General features: G+C 39.1%; 1 long non-coding RNA gene across 1 annotated transcript in view; it reads right to left on the reverse strand.

Moving 5' to 3' along the window:
* The window catches only part of LOC118522012 (uncharacterized), a 60,654-nt gene that overhangs the window by 11,547 nt on the left and 27,347 nt on the right, over positions 1 to 21,760 (reverse strand). The window contains exon 4 of the long non-coding RNA XR_013444324.1: positions 3,626 to 3,888. This is a non-coding gene — a long non-coding RNA (uncharacterized LOC118522012). The remainder of the gene's footprint in view (positions 1 to 3,625; positions 3,889 to 21,760) is intronic.

The raw sequence follows: 21,760 nt of genomic DNA on the forward strand, positions 1-21,760 counted from the left end.
AAACAAGATTCTGGCTCTAGCATTCATGGGCAACTCCATGATACACCATTCCTCTACTGATCAGCATATTTATTTTAACTAGCATCATTTTGTACATGCACAAGTATCAGAGGGAAATTGGGCTTTTTTGTGTGAATATATAGAAATCTCAAGGTGTTTCTGCTCCTTAAGAAAGGAAGAATTACAAATGATGGAAAATAACCTTAAGTCTTTTTAAAGTACCATCTTTATATACAGTATTTTAGGTTACACTCTGATATCACTCATGCTTCATTCTGAGTTAAAGGTTTGGCAGAGGGCACCTGGGTGGCTCAGTCGGTTAAGCGGCTGCCTTCGGCTCAGGTCATGATCCCAGGGTCCTGGGATTGAGCCCCGCATCGGGCTCCCTGCTCGGCAGGAAGCCTGCTTCTCCCTCTCCCACTCCCCCTACTTGTGTTCCCTCTCTCCTGTCTCTCTCTCTGTCAAATAAATAAGTAAAATCTTTAAAAAAAAAAAAAAAAGTTTTGGCAGAGACTATTTTTTTATAAACTAAGACATGAACCAGCAGCTGAATTCGGCTATGCCTGAACCAAGTAGCTACCATTATCACGAGAATGGAGAGAAGCTTAGAGGAAGGACTTACTGGCCACTTCCCTTACCTCCAAATAGTTAACACAAGAATTGATCTAACTTCTAGAACTGTTTCTACAAGACCAAAGTAAGAGCAATTATACCAATCTTTTAAACCAGAAATTGGAAAGTCAACTAATTTGAAAACAGAGATGACTACCAGAACTCAAGACTAGAAACTGGCTCTTTTAAATTAGAGAAATATCATGTGTAGCTTTTTTAGTTAATGCTTTGTATTCATGATCATAGCATTCATTGCCGAACTAAATACCACATCTCCTTCACACGACCAGTATGGTTTTTTTACAAAGGGTATCAGGGGACAAAATTATCATAGATCATCATGGTCAGTCTAGAAATCTAGGTTATCACTATTCCTCATCATTCCATTTAAAACAAGATGAAAGTAAGTTTCCCTAAAAAGCCAACACAAGTTTGGCCAAGGGGAAAAAAAGTCATTCGTATTCAGACTTCTACTCTATTGCTATTTGTATTTCTAGCTGACCCTGTCAGACAGAGATTTTAAGGGTGATCATCACACATAATTCCAAGGATTAAATCACTCATCGAACAGTTGGAGGTCTCTGGTAGACTGCAAAAATGGCCACAATATTTTAGTACCTCCCATCAAGAGGTACAGCATATTTTTCGACCCCTTGAATCTGGAGTGGTCTTGTAGCTTGGGCCCATAAAATGCACAAAAATGGCAATATAGCAATCCTGAGCCTAGGCCTCAAAAGGCCTGGCAGCTTCCATCCTCAAACTGTACCTACCATGGGAACAGACCCAAGCTAGCCTGTTAGAGATTGAGAGCCCATGTGGCAAACAGCCCCAGTCATCCTGGCTGTCCCAGATGTGGCCATTACAAACCAGTAAGCCCAGGCAATCTATCAGCTGACTATACATGCAGAAGCAAGCCCAGCCAGGATTAGCCAAGCTTATCCTACACCAGAGGAAGTGCCCAGTTTAACCCAATCAACACTGTCAACCAGCAATATTATGAGCTTAAATAAATAGGTATTTTCTAAGCCACTAAGTTTTGGGGTTGTAATTCATAAATATATAACTCATAAAGGTCCCATAACCTCTTAACTAAATCTTCTCAGACTCTATGCTCCAATTCAAGTTTCCCACTATGTCTATAGTCTTTACCAGGTACTAGTGTACATACTCTGTTTACCTAGTTTTGTTTTGTTTTAAGATTTATTTATTTACTTGGGAGAGAGGGAGACAGAGGGTGTGAGCACAGGGAGGGCTGAGGGAGAGGGACAGAAGCAAACTCCCTGCTGAGTGCAGAGCCCAATGCAGGGCTCGATCTCACAACCCTGAGATCATGACCTAAGCTGAAATCAAGAGTTGGACACTTAAGCGACTGAGCCACCCAGTTGCGCTGACCTAGTTCCTTTTTTTTTTTTTTTTAAGATTTTATTTCTTTATCTGAAAGAGAAGAGTGAGCATGAGCAGGGGCAGAGGGAGAAGGAGACAGAGTAGACTCCCTGCCGAGCAGAGAGCCTGATGTAGGGCTTGGGGGTTCAATCCCAGGACCTGAGCTGAAGGCAGACACTTAACCAACTAAGCCAACCAGGCGCACCCCCCTCGACCTAGTTCCTTTCGATACCATTTTTTTCTTTAACAAAATTTAGCAATTAGCTAAATAATGCCCAGTATGACTTTCTAAAGTATATCTAAATACTTGTGATTCTCATACAAATGCCCTGAAGGCAGAAACCATGTTTTACATTTATTTTGTATTTTCCAATATAGGTATTAAATAAATACTTGGTTTGATTTGAAAATAGCTTAAGTTTGCAAGACCTTTAAATTCCATAAGCTACCTGTATCCTTATCTGTAACATGTCCGTATTATGAGCCTATTTCACCACAAAAAAGATTGAGTAATTTTTAAACTTCCACATTATTTTACAAATATAACAAATTTCATAGTAAGAAAACAGAAACTAGTTAAAATTTAATACTTCTACATATAGCAAAAGATACAAAAACATAATTAAGACCACAACTAGAGGGGCGCCTGGGTGGCTCAGTCGTTAAGTGTCTGCCTTCGGCTCAGGTCATGATCCCAGGGTCCTGGGATCGAGCCCCGCATCGGGCTCCCTGCTCAGTGGGAAGCCTGCTTCTCCCTCTCTCACTCCCCCTGCTTGTGTTCCCTCTCTCGCTGTGTCTCTCTCTGTCAAATAAATAAAATAAAATCTTAAAAAAAAAAAAAAAAAAAAGACCACAACTGGAGAAAACAGTTATGATGTATTTAACCAAGAGCTAAAATTCCTAATATACAAAGAGCTCCCATAAAGCAACAGAAAAAGATAAACAATCTAAAATAAAACTGAGAAAAAGATATAAATTGGCATATCTAGAAGTACAAAGGAAAAATAAAACCTGTGAAAAAATGCTTAATCTCATAATCAGGAAATATAAATTAAAATAAGGAAATGTTTATCCATCAAATCATCAAAAATTAATAAAATTAAATAAGATCCAGTATTGGTGACTATATAGGGAAATAGGCCCTCTTACACATTCTTGATAGGAGTATAAAGTGTTATAGGTTTTAGGAGTACACTTGGGCCATATCTATCAAAATGTTAATGGGGCACATGCTTTTTGAACCAAAAATATTCACTGAAACCTTTTTAGTATTAAAAAACTGGAAAGCCAAATCATCATCAATACTCTTAAGGTAAATATTGATTCATCCATCTATGGAAAGTACACAAAAATTTAGGAGAATCTGATACAGTTCTATGCACTGACATGGTAAGATGAAGAAATTTTAAGTTTAAAGGGAAGGTTGCCCAAGAAATATATAATACCATTTTTTAAAAATAATAAGTACATAAATGCATAGAAAGAAGGCTAGAATGATATGCATTAAAAAAGCCACTATTAGTGTGGTTGTGAGAGTGGAGGAAGACCACTACTTTCTTCTGTATCAACTGAATTTCCCAGAAGCACTGATTTATGTGACTGGTGTATAATGTGTTTATAGTACACATACCTCGGCAGCAGAAAGGGGCAGAGCATAGATGGAGTCACATAAGGAGCCAGAGAAAGAGCTGTGCCTTCATGGAGGAAGCCTCCACTTTCACCCTGGTTCAAAGCAGTGGAGTGGTCGGCCTTGCACACAGATGGGAGCAGAAGCTAGCACTGGGTGCCCTCGTAACATGACTGCCTCAACGTCAGAGGAGATAATGGGCAGTTAGCTGCACTGGGGACCCAGTGTTTCGCCTCTCGGAACCACACAGGGCAACCTCCTGGAATCTGAAATTAAGAGAAACAAGATGAGCCTTTGAAAGTTAAACATAAACATCAATACAAACTGGATCAGGGGAGAGAAGAGAGGCCACCTGAAATACTAACAAAGTTAGCAGTTATATTCACCAAGTGATCTCCTATTCCAAGCACCACGGACTTTCACACACTGTATCTCAGTTAATCTTCACAACCCCTCGCTTTTTGTTTTGTTTTCAAAGATTTTATTTATTTACTTGAGAGAGAGCACGAGTGGGGTGAGGGGAAGGGGGAGAAGCAGACTCCCTGCTGAGCGGGTAGCCCGAGGCGGGGCTCGATCCCAGGACTGAAGGCAGACGCTTAACCGACACCCAGGCGCCCCAACCCTTTGTTGTTTTTAATTTATTGAAGGCAAATGAGCTCAGAGAGGCTAACGAAATTAGCAAGGGTCACACAGCTTATCCGAGGCAGTGCCCGGGATTTGAACCCAGCTCTGTTTAATTCCACACCTATTCTCTTAACTAACATATGCTCTCTCCTGTAACAGGGGCAGAAAGGCCTCTGGGTCAGCAATACTTAACTGTATCCTTTTTTTTTTTTAAAGATCTTATTTATTTATTTGACAGAGAGAGACAGCGAGAGAGGGAACACAAGCAGGGGAAGTGGGAGAGGGAGAAGCAGGCTTCCCGCGGAGCAGGGAGCCCGATGCGGGGCTCGATCCCAGGACCCTGGGATCATGACCTGAGCCGAAGGCAGACGCTTAACGACTGAGCCACCCAGGCGCCCCAATACTTAACTGTATCCTTGCTGCATGTATCAATATAGCCAAGGATAAAATGCATCAATTAAAAAAAGCATTCTTAGCCATGGAAGCAAAGAACAAAGGGTTTCAGACCAGCATAGGTGATAATGGTGTGTTTTCAAATACTTCCAGAGCAGCAATGACTCTGATCCAAGGATCTATTTGGTTCAAGTAGCAGGCCAACTAGGCCGCAAAATTTACACAAGAAATCAGTTTTTTCAGCCTGTCAGGATAAAGGCCAGGGCCTAGACTATAGATTCACCAAGGTAATATCACCTCAGGAGACCTCCTTAAAAAACCAACAGTTCCTCCATGGGTCCACAGTGAGCCAATTTCCCCCGATTTGGAACCTCTATGGTATATTTCCACCATGTTTTGCTGATTCAGGCCTGCTCTGAATTCACACAAGGCACTGATGAAGAATATATATCACAAATCTATCACAAACGTAGGTCAACTGGATTCTCCCAGGTTCTCCCACAGACCCAGAGATAATACATAAAAAATTGGGGCAAGTAGAGTGAGAGAAAGAAGTTGCAGCAAAGAGTACTGTGTCCTTAAGCTTAAGGAATGGATTTATGAAACAATTGTGGCGGAACACACCGATAGAAAATTCATGGACACTTTTATCTGTTTTACATATTTTTTTGGCCTACATGAGATTTTGTTTTTGAAGAAGAAGAATGGGTTCCACTGTTTTACACAAAAAATTTGAACACCAGTGACATAGAAGGAGAGAATGGCAGATGCAGTTCAGTCAAGTAATGAGTATGGTTTCCTTGGAAATCAATTTTCAGGTATTCATGACTATGGCTGATTGAGATATGTGGTTGGCAAATGGATTCCAAGGAGTTCTCCAGAGTGGCTCTATCCCAGTATTCGCCGAAGAGTCTGACTTATAACTGTAGAGAAGCCCTCCTAACTAAAACCCTCACTCCAAACTTCAATGCTAAATAGATGTACATTTTTTAGGCAGTATGATGGGCACAAAGGGAATGAAGAGCTTTTTGGAAATACTAAGCAATTCCTTTTGAATGGAAACCCCTATCAGGAGGCAGAGGTAGTTCTCAATATGGGCTCTGGAGCTGAGCCACTGAGTTCAAACCCCAGAGCTACTCCTTAGTAGCTGTGTGGTCTCAGGAATTACATAACCTCTCTAAGCATCTCAATTGATGTAAGTAAAATGACAATCACATATGGGTACATGAGGATTAAATGTCTGTCAAGTGCTTTGCATTGAGGCTAGCACAGAGTAAGTCTCCTCAATTGTCACTTTATATATTATCACAGTGGGAACAAAGATTTGAAGATGAAATAGAAAGTGGTTTGGAGAAGAGAAAGCAGTCCAACAGAGGGAAGGCATGCAACAAGCATGAAATAAGGAGCGTAAACAAGGGAGCTGGGGGACTAAAGGAGATTTTGTGACTTTCTTACGTTTGGGCCTCACTCCATAGGGTTGTTTAGTAATTCACTCGTGCAGAAAAATATCTGCTAAGAGCTTATTCTGTGCCAAGAACAGTGGCAGAAATATTGAAAGAAAGAGAAGGTAGATAACAAGGCAGGATTCCTACCCTAAAACAAATCCATTTGTTCAGAAACAAAGACAAATAATTACAATCCTAAGAATAGGGTTACAATAGAAGTATGCATCAAGTGCTACGGGAGCCCAGAGGATGCAGTAACTGTTTGACAAAGAAGGGAGAGATCTTCCTGAAACTATCAATAGTTGGTCAGAGAGGGGATTGCCCAAAAAATGACGAGAGATATTTAGTAAATCTCAGCAGTTTTTCTACCCACTCAGGAAGTTTAGAAGAGCCGGGATTCTAACCTATTTTGTACCTCTATGCATTGGGGTGAACCTAAAGCAATTGACCCTAAAATTCTGCTTCCTAAGACTCCACAGTCTTCCTAAAAATGAGAGGACATTCCCAATTACCTAGGGAGCCACCCCTGAAAGAAGTTTACTTTCCTGAAGCTGATCACTGTTTTGACACTTAGGAGAAACTCTGGCAAGGAGAACTAAACTTCTCTCTCTTGTGCAACAGTTCATAGTTGTTGCAGTTGAGGATGAAATGAACTGTGCATTCACAAATGGAAAGAAGCCAGATGAGGATAACAAAAATTTTATATGGTATAATGTTGGAGGGGGTAGGCTGAATAATCCCCCTCCTCAAAACATCCATCTCCTGACCCCCAGAACCTGTGAATACGTTACCTTACTTGGTAATGGGGACTTGACAGATGCGATTAAGTTAAAAATCTCCAGAATGAAATAGGATGATGGAAGGAGACATTACAGTGATGTGCTTTGAAGATGGAGGAAGGGGCCATGAGCCAAGGAATACAGAGTCTCTACAAGCTGGAAAACAAAAGGAAAAAGATCTCCCCAGAAGCCACCAGAAGGAACACAGCCCTGCCAACACCATTAGCCCCATAAGACTCATTTCAGACTTCTGAGCCCCCCAGAACTCTAAGAATATAAATTTATGGGGTTTTTTAAAGCCACTAAGTTAGTAGTCATTTATTAAAACACCAACAGGAAACTAATATGGCAGAAAGAGGTTTCCTCCAAAGACCTCCAAGCCCAGGCAAATACTTAATCCTCTCAACATCCTAGAGAAGAGAAAGAAAATGGAGAAAGAGGAGTTTGAGCAGGTCATCTGAGACTAAAGTCAAATCAATAGCAGAACAGAGAAAATACCAAGTTTAATACCTGGAGGGAGACATGATCCTCCCAACTCTAAAAACGCAGCTTCCTGGAGCTTCATTTGAGTGAGGGATTTGGATCCTGCCCCGGGGGAAGCCCAGGCATTTCACCATGATAATTTCTCAAGATCACAGTAAAGAAGATGGTGGCCCACATTTGGTTACCCTCACTGACAGCACAATGATGTTCCACGCCCCGAGAACTGGTACTGACTCACTGACACCATGACTAGGAGTGCCTAGCCCCACCCCAGAATAAGAAGAAAGCATGACTGATCCTAGCCACAGAAAGGAAGAGATAAAATTCTCTTACACTCCGAGTCGTCAAAGTTTGTGCTAATGTTTACGAGAGAAACAGGAGAAAGCAAAGTAGGAAAGAACATACATCTGCATCATTCACATCCCCAAGGAGATAAATGGACTAAGAACTCTAGGTAATGCCACATTTAGTTCTTTGCATCACGCCTAACACGCAGATCCCTTGCAAAGGCATTTAAATGCTATTATCAATAACATCACCTTCTAAAATAAACATCTTTTCATCTATGAAATTTTCCCCATTTTGACCATGTAAAACCTGCAAATTAAACATACACCAGGAGACAAAGGCAACAAGGCAGACAATCTCCAGCTAAGAAATTTGAAAAAAAAAAAAAAAAAATAGGGAATAAAAAAAAAATCAACCTTTGATGAAATAATTGCTTCTGCTGTTATTTTTTTGCTATTGCTTCAGAAATGTTCTGTCTCTCTCTCTCCCTTTCTTGTCCCTATAGTGTGGTGCCCCGCTGCTGTGAAGATGAAAGGTCCAGTCTCTTTAAAATTTCATGCAGAGCTCTTCACAACATCGAAGCTTTAAAGGCCCATGGCAAATTCAACATATTGTTACACTTGATGGAAGGAGATAAAAATTACATGCAAAATATACTGTATATTCATTGTCTGGAAATACTATAAAGTTACAGCTTCCCATATTTCCTTAACCAGTATGGACACAGACATTTCTGATTTCAATATTTAGAAACACAAAAGATACACATGGAGTGAGTATTGTAGCAAAAATAAGAATGAAATTCAAACCACCTAAGGTTAGATTAGGGTCCTAGGATATGTGAATAGTTTTATTCATCGTTTTCCTAAATTGTTCTAGATATGTGAAGCATATTTAAAAGACACCAAAAGATACAAAGGGCAAAAAAAAAAAAAAAGATTTTCTGAAACTTGAGTATATCATGGGGTTCTTTGCCCTAAGTTATTCTCTATAAGAAAAATGTAGGGATAACAGATTTTTATGTATAAAATTATAACACAAAAAAACATTTAGAGCTAGAACTAAAGATAGTGGAACAGAAAGCACAGGAATCACAAAAACAAGTTTATCAATCATTATTTAATTTTAATAAATAGACTTTATTTTAAAATGTATTTTAAATTCTAAAGTTCAACATCTAAATTTTGGTTTGTGTTTTGCTGTAGCTGTTTTTATATGGCCCCACTGAGCCAACCTCCTACATTTGTATTCAGTCAGTCTTCTTTCAAACATTTACTGAACATCTACTATATGCCAGGAACTCTGCTAGGTGTGAAAAAAGAAAAAAACAGAAAGATGTAGCCCCCGCCTCGAGAGGAATTGCAATATAGTAAAAGTAGATAAACACAGTAAAAGTTAAGTGTGATAAAGCCTTAGAAGTCCTATGGCTGAAGGAGGGACTAGTTCTTACTATAGAAAAAGAAAAAGTTGTATCCAGGAGTCACTCTTTGAGCAGAGGTTTAGACGCCTTTTGGGTGCTGATAACATAAGCCAAGGCAGCAATGGTGGAGTGGGGAAAAGGGAGGGATTTCAGGAAAATCAAGAATACAAAATTTACAGCACTTGGCTACTGATTAGAAAGCAAGAGCATGACAGGAGTGTAGGACGAATCCCAGATTTCTAATGTTGCCATCATTCACCAATTCATTATTTCAACAGTTATTTACCACCAGGTAAGTGCCAGGTACTATTCTACATATTGGAGACAACAATGAACAAATCATAAAAGAATACAACTCAGTAAATTTAAAGAGGATGGTAAGTGGAACACAGTCAACAAATGAGCAATTATTATTAGGATATTATGTCTCCTAAAGAAAATAAAACAGGGCAGGTTTACGGAGCAAAGAGAAGGCCAACACAGCTACAGCGTGGTTATCAAGATGCAGTCTCCTGGGGATTAAGGAGTGTACTTGTGATGAGCACTGGGTGTCATATGCAAGTGTTGAATCACTAGTTGTACACCTGAAACTAATATTACACTCTACATTAACGAACTAGAATTTAAATAAAAACCTGAAGAAAAAAAAAGATGCAATCTCAGAGATAGCTATGCACGGACAGATCACATAGGATATATAGGCCGATAGAGTTTGGAATTTAAGTGTAATGGAAAAATTTACATCTTTTAAGCAGAGGAATGACAAAAAAAAAAATCATCAGGAAAATAGATTAGGGAGTAAAAAGAAATCAGAGAGGCCAGCTTAAAGGATCTTGAAGTGATCTACGCTGGAGGTGATGGGGACTTGGACCACAAAGGCAGTAGGTGAGAAAAGTCAGGCACTCTCAGGGTCCCTTTTATATGGCCCCATTGAGGTGGAGTTGACAGGTCTTGCTAATAGGGTGGCTGTGCAGGGTGATCAACTTACTCCTAGGCTTTGGCTTTAGAAACTGGGTGGTTAAAGCAACTGAGATGGCAAAGACTTAGAGGCAAAAACAAGGTGGAGGAACATTTAAGTTAGACGTATCAAGGAAGCAGTTGGTTTTGGGGGCCCGAACTCACAGGAGAGGTCAGGGCTGGATATGAATTTGGGAGTCTCTCAGGATGTAGATGCAAAGTCAAGGGGCTGAATGAGATCACATGGGGGGTAAGGGGAAGTACTATCAATAGATAAAAGATCCCTGAGACTCTCCCACACCGAGAGGTCAGTCAGAAAGGGTGACCAAGTTCAGCAAAAGAGCAAGAAGCCCCAGCCACAGAGATAGAAGGGAAACCAGGAAAACATGCTGACACAAAAGCCAAAGCGACAGACAACTTTTGAGGAGGGAGTGGTCAGGTATGGAAAAAGCATCTGAAAAGTCAAGGAATATGAGGATATAGACATGACCCCTGGATTGGAAAAAAAGATCATTGGTGACCTTAAAACCAGAGTTTCTACAGAGTTGAGAGGGCCAAAGACTAGGACTGTTTTGAGAAGAGAATGAGACATAATGAAGTATAAACAGCCAGTGTCAGCAACTTTTAGGATTTAAATTTTGTTGTAAAAGGTAGCCAGGAGATGGGGCCCTAGACAAGTTGGGGAGTGGGGACATGTGAAGTTAAGGGAAAGGTGATGACAGAGCATGAATTTATGTGCTGATAGTAATTCTGTAAAGAGGCAGAAATTGATGATGCAAGAAAAAGAAGCCTTAAAGGCAAGAGATGTGATCCAGAACGTAAAAAGTGGGGTTTCTTTTAAAGGAGTAGGCATTTAAATAAAAAAAAAAAAAAAACTGTAAAGGACATTTCCATATTTATGAAATTTGAATATAGAGTATATATTAAATGACATTGTTGAATCAGTATTAATTGCCTTGGATATGAGAATGGTAATGTCATGTAAGAAAATGTTCTTTCCCTAGGCAGTAAACAGTCAGGTATTTAAAAATGAAATAACATGACATCTCTAACTTAGTTTCAAATGATTTTAGAAAAAAGATGCATAAGATAGACAAACTGACTAATTGATGGATAAAACAAATATGGTAAAATTAACAATCAGTAAATATAGAAGTTTGGTTATGTGTCTGCTGTGCTGTTCCTTCAACTTCTCCATTGATTTGTAATTTTTCCAAATGACAGTTGCACAGGGGGAAATTACAGAGGCTTGGGATGACTCCCTCCCCAGCAGACCTTCCAAATCAGAACCTCTCTGGAGATGGGACCCAGGAATCCATTTTTTAGGAAAGCTCCTATGATGATTCTGATTAACAGCTAGATTGTGATTAATTATCTGTTGCTGCATACATACTTACTGGCTTAAAACCACCACCATTTTATTGTGTGAGAGTCTCAGGGATCTCTTATCTATTGACAGTACCCACGCACCACATGGTCTCATTCAGCCCCATGACTTTGCATCCACATACTGAGAGACTCACAAATCTGTAGGCCAAGAATCTGGGTAGGACTCAGAAGAGCAGTGTCTCTGCTGGGACTGCAGGATTCAAGACTGCCTTACTCACCATCTGGAGCCTGGGGGCTGGCTGTTGGCTGAGGTTGCTCCATGTGGCCTCTCTCCAGCAGGATAGCCCGTATTTCCTTACCTAACAGATCAGCTCCCCCTCTAGCTACACAGAAGCTGTAATACCTAGGCTTAGCACTGCAGATCACTTCAATCACATCCTATCAGTCAAAGCAGGTCACAAACCCAGCCCCGATTCAAGGAGGTAGAGGAGACTCCATTTCTTGATGGGAAGAACAACATCACATTACAAAGGGGTTGTGGAGCATGCGTGTGTGAATCACTGCAGGCTGTTTTAATAACCAACCACAGACACCCACTAAATTAGACTACCAACTTAAATAATACAAGCCCCAACTTAAATACAAGCTTGTGTTGTAATTATCCTGCCCATATGTAAATGGGTTCTTCTAAAATTATTTTTAAAATAATTCATTTTCTTAATTTGGAAGAAACTAGCAATTTAATGATGGTATTAATTTGCTCAGTAGACCATAAAAATTACAAAAGTAAAATTCAGTCTCTCCCACTGATTCCTAGTGTCTGAGACCCAGATTCAGATCACAGAGGTTTTATAAACTGAGGGACAATCCAATAAATTCTAGAATCCTAGTAAGTTCTCACCAATCCCACAAATAAATGGAGAGTAGAGCTGGAATAAGGATGTTCTTGTGTACAGAGTAGCTCCTCTGTACTCATTCCTGCCCTCTGGGTGATGACAGAGGCCATAACCTACAACCTCTTCCCCTTTGGTAACTTCTCAAAGGTTCATTAGTTTATCATCATTTCACAGAGGTGGTCAGGCCTTCAACCAGGACCTTGCATGGGAGGAGGACTGTAGGGCCAGGACTTCCCAAAGCAGAGTGATAGAAGATAGGAGCCCCTGCTCTAGCTCTTGTAACCATTACCAGAGCTCCCAAATAATGGATGATTTTGCTTATGTTCATTTTTTATACTTATTAAAGCACATGTATGTTCCTGTCTAGAATGGCTCTTTACACATGGTCCTTAGTGTGGAGAAAGTCTAATCACATCAGCCATCAAAATCAAAAAGCAGCATCTGATACTATGCCTAAAAAATTATTAAGGTATGTATAAGACTAACCCATCCCATGCCTCTTGTTAATCTCAGCCCTATTCACATAAGCTACCTGTGATGGTACCTGCTGGAGTTCACAGTATGGCAGCTCTGAGTGTCAGTGCTAGATTTTAAACCCAAGTCCACCTGGCTTAAAGCTTGAGCTACTTGGACTACACTAAGCAGTGATAAAATGAAAGGTATGAATCTCTGATTCTTCAGAAAGTCAAAAGCCTCCTTCTTGGAATCAATTAGGTAGATGAGGAAGCATCTGAATTTCTCAAGGGCTCCTGAAATCACCCACAGAGTGATGAGTGGAAATGCACTGGAGTTCCTTGGGTTCTAGCTCCAACTCTGTCATGACCTTGGGCCAATCAATTCTCTTCTCTGGGCTCTTTAACTTCACCTGTCATGGGAAGAGTTTCTTTTATAGCTGATTACTCTTAAGACCAAGACCATCTGTGTGTGCTCATGCACATTCATATGAAGAGCACTTTCATCAAATGTATGCACTCTATAAGGACAGGTAAGTATTTGCAATGAAAATGTTACCATCAATTACAACACACTTTAAGAGTGTATACTTCATAAGTTTTTACTTTGTCCTATTCTCTTTTAAATAACTTCCACTTGATAGTGTACTTAGTTTCAAATATATTTTCCATTTCAAATTTGTATCTTTAAACTCTTACCATCTTAAAATTAGTTTTTTCATTTGCAAATGATACCTTCCAAGTTCACTTATATTACATAAGAAACAACAAGTGTTGGTGAGGATGTGGAGAAAAAGGAACCCTCATGCACTGTTGGTGGGAACGCCAACTGTGCAATCACTGTGGAAAACAGTATGGAGATTACTCAAAAAATTAAAAATAGAACTACCCTATGATCCAGTAATCGCACTACTGGGTATTTACCCCAAAAATACAAAACCACTAATTCGGAAGGATATATGTACCCCTATGTTTACTGCACCAGTGTTTACAATAGCCAAGATATGGAAGTAGCCCAGGCATCCATCAATAGATGAATGGATAAAGATGTGGTATATATATACAACAGAATATTATTTAGCCATAAAAAATAATGAAATATTGACATTTGCAACAATAAGGATAGAGCTAGAGAGTATAATGCGAAATAAGTCAATCAGAGAAAGACAAATACCGTATGATTTCGCTCAAATGGAGAATTTAAGAAACAAACAAATAAACAAAAAACACAAACCAAGGTAAAAAAGAGAGGGGAGAGAGAGAAAGAGAAACAAACCAAGAAATGGACTCTTAGCTATAGAGAACAAACTGATGGCTACCAGAGGGGAGGTGGGTGGGAGGATGGGTGAAATAAGTGATGGGGATTAAAGATTACACTTAACATGATGAGCACAGAGTAATGTAGAGTTGCAAAAGTATAGAATTGAAAAAGTATAGCATCCATTCATAATAAAAACCCTAAACAAAACAGGTCTAGAACAAACATATCTCAACATAATAAAGGCCTTCCTTATATGAAAAGTCCACAGCCTACATCAATATTCAATGGGGAAAAACTGAGAGCTTTTCCCCTAAGGTCAGGAACAAGACAAGGATATCCACTCTCATCAATTTTATTCAACATAGTACTCGAAGTCCTAGCCACAGCAATCAGACAACAACAAGAAATAAAAGGCATCCAAGCTGGTAAGGAAGAAGTAAAACTTTCACTATTTGCAGATGACATGACACTATATATAGGAAACCTGAAAGACTCCACCAAAAAACTACTATAACTGACTAGTGAAGTCAGTAAAGTCGCAGGATACAAAATTAATGTACAGAAATCTGTTGCATTCCTATGCACTAATAATGAAGCAGCAGAAAGTGAAATTAAGAAAACAATTCCATTTACAATTGCCCCAAAAACAGTAAAATATCTAGGAATAAACTTAACCAAAGAGCTGAAAGACCTGTATTCTGAAAACTATAGAATACTGGTGAAAGAAATTCAAGATAGGATGTGAAGAAATGGAAAGACATTCCATGCAAATGAGTTGGAAGAATAAATGTTGTTAAAGTGTCTATACTACCCAAAGCAATCCACAGATTTAATTCCAATCCCTATCAAAATACCAACAGCATTTTTCACAGAACTAGAACAATCCTAAAATTTGTATGGAAACACAAAAGACCTCAAATAACCAAAGTAATCTTGAAAAAGAAAAAAACAACTGGAGGTATCACAATTCCAGATTTCAAGTTGTACTGCAAAGCAATAGTAATTAAAACAGTACGGTGCTGGCATAAAAATAGACACACAGATCAATGGAATAGAACAGAGAACCCAGAAATAAACCCACAATTACATGGTCAATTAATCTTCAACAAAGGAGAAATGAATATCCAATGGGAAAAAGACAGTCTCTTCAATAAATGGCCTTGGGAAAATTGGACAGCCACATGCAAAAGAATGAAACAGGACCATTTTTTTTCACCATACACAAAAATAAACTCAAAATAGATTAAGGACCTAAATGCGAGACCTAAACATCCTTTAAGAGAGCAATCTCTTAAAGGAATCTCTCTGATGTGGGCCATAGCAACACCTTTGTATATATGTCTCCTGGGACAAGAGAAATAAAAGCAAAAATAAACTACTGGGACTACATAAAAATAAAAAGTTTCTGCACAGCAAAGAAAACAATCAACAAAATGAAAAGGCAACATACAGAATGGGAGAAGATATTTGCAAATAACATATCTAATAAAGGGTTAGTATCCAAAATATATAAAGAACTGATGGAACTCAACACCCAAAAAAAACCAAATAATCCAATTAAAAAATGGACATAAGACATGGAACAGATATTCACCAAAGACAACATCCAGATGGCCAACAGACACATGAAAAGATGCTCAACATCACTCATCATAGGGGAAATAGAAATCAAAACTACAATGAGATACCACCTCATACCTGTCAGAATGGCTAAAATAAACAACACAGGAAACAACAGGTGTTGGCAAGGATGCAGAGAAAGGGAAACCCTCTTACACTGTTGGTGGAAAAGCAGCCACTCTGGAAAACAGTACGGAGTTTCCCCAAAACATTAAAAATAGAACTACCCTATGATCCAGCGATTGCACTACTAGGTATTTACCCAAAGAATACAGAAATACTAATTCGCAGGGATACAAGCACCCAAATGTTTATAGCGGCATTATTTACAAAAGCCAAACTATGGACGCAGTCCAACTGTCCATCAATAGATGAATGGATAAAGAAAATGTGGTATACATACATAGTAGAATATTATTCAGCCATAAAAAAGAATGAAATCTTACTATTTGCAACACCTTGGATAGAGCTAGAGAGTACAATGCTCAGCGAAGTAAGTCAAAGGAAGACAAATACCGTATGATCTTACTCATATGTGGAATTTAAGAAACAAATAAGCAAAGACAAAGAGAGACAAACCAAGAAAGAGACTCTTACAGAGAAAAACTGATGGTTACCAGAGGAGAGGTTGGTGGGATAATCCAGGAAATAGGGGATGGGGATTAAAGAGTACACTTACTATGATAAAAAATAAAATGATTACAATAAAGAAAAAAATTGCTGAATCACTATATTGTACACCTGAAACTAATATAATATTGTATACTAACTATACTGGAATAAGAAAAATAAAAGACTTTAAAAAAAAAAAAGTTTGGGGGGTGGGGGGATGGGTTAGCCTGGTGATGGGTATTAAAGAGGGCACGTATTAAATTGAGCACTGGGTGTTATACGCAAACAATGAATCATAGAACACTACATCAAAAACTAATGATATAATATATGGTGATTAACATAATAAAATAAAATTTTTTAAAAGTTCACTTACATTATCTACACTATGAGAGGTTTCTGCTTTTTTTTTTTTTTTTTTTTTAAAGATTTTATCTATTTATTTGATAGAGAAAGACACAGCGAGAGAGGGAACACAAGCAGGGGGAGTGGGAGAGGGAGAAGCAGGCTTTCCCGCTGAGCAGGGAGCCCGATGCGGGGCTCGATCCCAGGACCCTGGGATCCTGACCTAAGCCGAAGGCAGACGCTTAACAACTGAGCCACCCAGGTGCCCCTCTGCCTTTTTTTGTTTACTACTTTTTACCGCTATTCAAGTTACTAGAAGGAGTTATGGGAACTATCCCCAATGCCAATTAGTGTTTTTTTAATACAACAGTACAAATAATTACATACCAATATTTATAAACATCAATATGTAAGCAGTCTGTGTATTTTACTGAAAAAAATCTATAGGTGGGATGTCTGTATATTTACATTTGAACAGCATTTTCAGGAACTTTCAAAATTTGGTCTATGACCAAGATGTCCAGAAATAATCAGTTTAGGCAAAATCAAATGTTCAAATAATTAGTACTAGGGACACCTGGGTGACTCAATTGGTTAAGGGTCTGCCTTTGGATCAGTACATGATCCCAGGGTCCTGGGATTGAGTCCCATGTCAGGCTCCTTGCTCAGTGGGGAGCCTACTTCTACCTCTGCCTGCCACTCCCCCTGCTTGTGCTTGCTCTCTTTCTGACAAATAAGTGAAATGTTAAAAAATAAAAATAAAATAATTAGTACTAACCATCTACTAAAATGATAATGATATGGGAAATGCTTTGTAAATCGTAAAGTATTACATACATGTCCAAGTACTACTTTAAAAGTAGGTGGAGGGGCACCTGGGTGGCTCAGTTGGTTAAGCGTCTGCCTTCTGCTCAGGTCATGATCTCCAGGTCCTGGGATTGAGACCCGCATCGGGCTTCCTGCTCAGCAGGGAGTCTGCTTCTCCCTCTCTCTCTCTCTCTCTCCCTCTGCCCCTCCCCACTGCTCATTCCCTCTGTCAAAGAAATAAATAAAATCTTTAAAAAAATAAAATAAAAGTTACATGGCTACCATATGGCTCCAAGTTTCACCTGATAGATACATCTTTGTAATGTTAACATTCCCAGTGAAAGACAAGTGAATAAAAGACAAAATAACCTGCAGAAATAGATCAGATCTGAAAATCTGATGAATTTTCAACTGCATAAGCAATAATAGATGCTGGCTTTAACTGAATGATGATGAGGTCCCAAGCACAGAACTAAAGGCTTTACATTCATCATATACATACTTCCAATTCTCACAAATGTCTTTGCCCCCTCCACTTAGCACATACAAAAACCAATGAACCTTGTCCCACTGCTGGAAGCCTGAGGTGACCTAGCCAAGAGGATCAACAGTCAGAGGCACACAAATTGAAGAGGCTCTGCCTAGGAAATTGGAGATTTCCCATTTTATAGATGAGGACAACTGAGGATTAAGGCATTAACCAACTTGTTCAAGATCTCACAGCTCCTAAGTGGCAAAGCTGAGACCGATAATCACGAAATCCCCAAACTTAGATTTTAACTGCTTTGCTCCAGTGTCTGGCAGTGAAAAAATTTATCAAAAATATTCCCATCGGTGATTAACATAATAAAATAAAAAATAAATAAAATAATCTTCCCATCGATTAATGAAAAATTAAGGAACAACAACACCTACAATTCCCAGACTTCCCTAAAATCAAGCCCTTTGAGAAAGCAAGACAATTTATGTGTTTTTTTTTCCATCCTTTAACTTATAAAACAGTACTACTGCCACTTTCCCAGCTCAGAAACCAGGCCAAATTTTAAGACATGGGATTTGCCCTGAAATATCCTGTGGGGTCCTTCTCTGCCTAATTCTCCCATATCTTTGTTTCTATTAATAAAATATTAACAGCTTTGCCCCATATGAAGCTAATAACAGAAAAAATATATAACTGATATACTCTCCAACAATAATATTCACATGCAAATAGCTTATATAAAATTGTAATTAAATTAGGGGCAACTGAATGGGTGTTATTTATTCAAAAGTCTCCTTTAAGTTAATCAGATACTAAAGAATAGACACCAAAAGAATCATAGAAATAGAATGTACCCTCAAGTTATATCACAAGGAGAAAAAAAAAAAAACCTTTCTCTGGATACAAAATTCAGGTTTATTTTATCTTAAATCAGACCAAGGGGATTTAGGTTGCTTTTTTAATCTACTTGTGCATAATGATCTCTCAGATTAATCATACTGTTTAATAGAATATTATTATTAATTAGACATGTCATTGCTTCGGGCAGAAAATTATTGGAAAGTATAAAGGCTTATATTCCAAAGGCTCATAAGAGAAAGATTTCCATTTCTCTCATCACACATCTCTTTCAGTTCCAATTCTCAGTGGAAATTCCTCAATGAATTCAGTCCTTGTAACACTAACATTTAGAAGTGTCTCCCATTTAAAAGATAGCTGAATTAGGGTTTGCCTTGTAAGATATTTTGTTATTCATAAACCAATTACATTTTCTTAAAAGGGCATGTGGGCTCAAAAGAACATCCGTCAGTATTGCCCAGATTTTTTTTATCATCTTCCATTAGGGGTGTTAGGACTGGGGCATGGAGAAAAACCACCAGGTCATCAGTTTTATCCATCAGGATGCCATCCTCTACAATGTTCTCATTTCCATCTGGTCACTGCAGCTTCCTCTTCATTCCCATAAGCCCAGGATATTCTATCTGTGCCACTCTAACCATACAGAAAAACTGTCAACTGTTCCCCTTTAGGCCAGAATTTCCTAAGGCTTTCTTAGATGCCCTTAGTAAACATTTCTTTTGCTCCCACACTAAGCCACATGGAAGAAACTCCCAGAATCATATTGCTTTTCAGAATTCCAGCATTAGAAAAGGGCACAGGTACCTTCAGTCCCCAAATTCTTCTCACCTATGATTTGGTCCGTTCACCCTCACCCTCTATCCCTCCCTCCGCCTCTAGCCTCCTCACTCTGAGCATCCAAGCAAATGACCAAACTTCCTATTTCACAGTGAAAAATACAGCCTCAGCAGAGCCAAACTTTCTCAACTTCTGGCATGTCTAATGATGACTTTTCCCAGCTGTACAAAGTTAATCTCCTTACTTGTATCCAGAATCTCATCTCCACCCTCTTCAGGAATCTCCCTCCATCAACTGCCTTACCTCCTCTGTATCTTCATCCTGTCTCCTTTGACTCTTTCCCCTCTGCTCATAAACTATGTGGCTATTGTTCAAATACACCTACGACATCAGCAGTAAGAACCACACACAAAAGTCTCCCTTGACCCTTTTAACTCTCATCTTCCCTTCACAGCTAAGCTTCTTCAAACAATTATGAAAAAAACATTCCAGGCATAGAGAAGAGTATATGGTAGACTCTGAGATAGAAAACATCATGGCCCTTAGAGAAAGTAAAATGTCTGGGTGGGTGGAGAATCATGAGTAAGTGGTGGGAAGATAGACAAGAGTTAAATAACACTGATCTTATGAGTCATGAAGGATTTTAGTATACATCGTGGATTTGTTTTGAAGATTAAGAGTGCAAATATTACATGCAGAGTACATGTAATAAAATGTAGCTATTACTATTTTAAAATATATAATCCTGACTTTCTTCTAACTTCATTAGGGCACTTAATAGGCTATGAAAGTGAGAACAATCCCTTTGTTACCAGGCCTGAAGTCTAATTGAGTAAGCAGGATAAGAATAAACTCTCTCAACTCCACAAAGAGGGCTCAAGGGGAAAAGTTTGGAAACAGTAATAAATACACAGAAGATGTGTGTAGCACAATCAACACGTACTACACATAAATATGCAAAAGCAAGAAAAAAATATAACTTAATCTGAAGCTCCTATTCTGACAGATAGAGGCTAGGTTTATAGAGTGAGAAATTGGACTGGAAATTGTCAGTTAAAGATAACTCTGTCTCACAGGACAACTTATTCAAAAGGTGATCCTTGAGGCACCTGGGTGGCTCAGTTGTTGAGCATCTGACTTGGGCTCAGGTCATGATCTCAGAGTCCTGGGATGGAGCCCCACATCAGGCTCCGCGCTCAGCAGGGAGCCTGTTTCTCCCTCTCCTCCTGCTCATGTTCTCTCACTCTAAGTAAATAAAATTTTTTTTTTTTTAATTTTTAAAAGGGGCGCCTAGGTGGCTCAGTCGGTTGGGCATCTGCCTTCGGCTCAGGTCATCACCCCAGGGTCCTGGGATCGAGTCCCACATCGGGCTCCCTGCTCAGCAAGGAGTCTGCTTCTCCCTCTGCCTCTGCCGTTCCCCCTGCTTGTGCTCTCTCTCTCTTTCTGACAAATAAATAAAATTTTTTAAAAAAAAAATTTTTTTTAAAGGTGATCCCGGACTGAATCCTAGAGTGGAAAAGAAAATGCTAAAAAGGACACCACTGTGGGAAATAAATTATGAAATTGGAAATATGCACAGTAGCCTACACAGTAGTGTATCAATGTTAAACTCTTCAAATTTGATAGGATTATGTCAGAATATCCTTGTAAAAATACACACAGAAAGACTAAGGAATAAAGAGGCATGGTTTGTGAAATCTCCTCTCAAGTGGTTCAAAAAACTATTATCTAATAGTGGTAATTTTATAACATAATAAAAATTGTGTGGAGAAAGACAAAAAGAATGCTGAAGTGTAAGTGGTAAATTGGTGTTTCTAAGTAGAGTATCGGGGATTTCTTTGTACTATTTCTACAACATTTGGGGTTCAAGAGCCAGACTTTGACCTGTCCTCTGCATCCTCCCTGCCCTTTAGCCTCCACAGGGATGCCTCGCTTTCCCTCCTGGCCCCTCTCAAGTGACCCCTGCTGAAGTCTTCAGCTGGTGGAACCTGTGGTCTGTCCTGGCACTACTGGGGTGCAGTGGGGTTTCTCCATCTTTGCAGACTTAGCCCTTGTTTTTTGTCTCTTGATAATGCAAAAGGAACCTTAGGGGGAAAAATAAATCCCTTTTCTCTCTTGACAAAGCCTGACAAGACTACAGCCTCACTCCAACTTCCCCAAAAAATTAATTTGAAGATCAAAGCTGAGCCCTGAGTTGGTGGTTCTACTCTGAAATCTATGCTTCAAGAAAGGGGGCAACCCATGCCATCTTGAGTCCACTAACAAAATACACATCCACTTAATACTTTCATAAGGGTAACTCTTACCTACA

Source organism: Halichoerus grypus, chromosome 15 (assembly GCF_964656455.1).
Source record: "Halichoerus grypus chromosome 15, mHalGry1.hap1.1, whole genome shotgun sequence".
NCBI lineage: Eukaryota > Metazoa > Chordata > Mammalia > Carnivora > Phocidae > Halichoerus > Halichoerus grypus.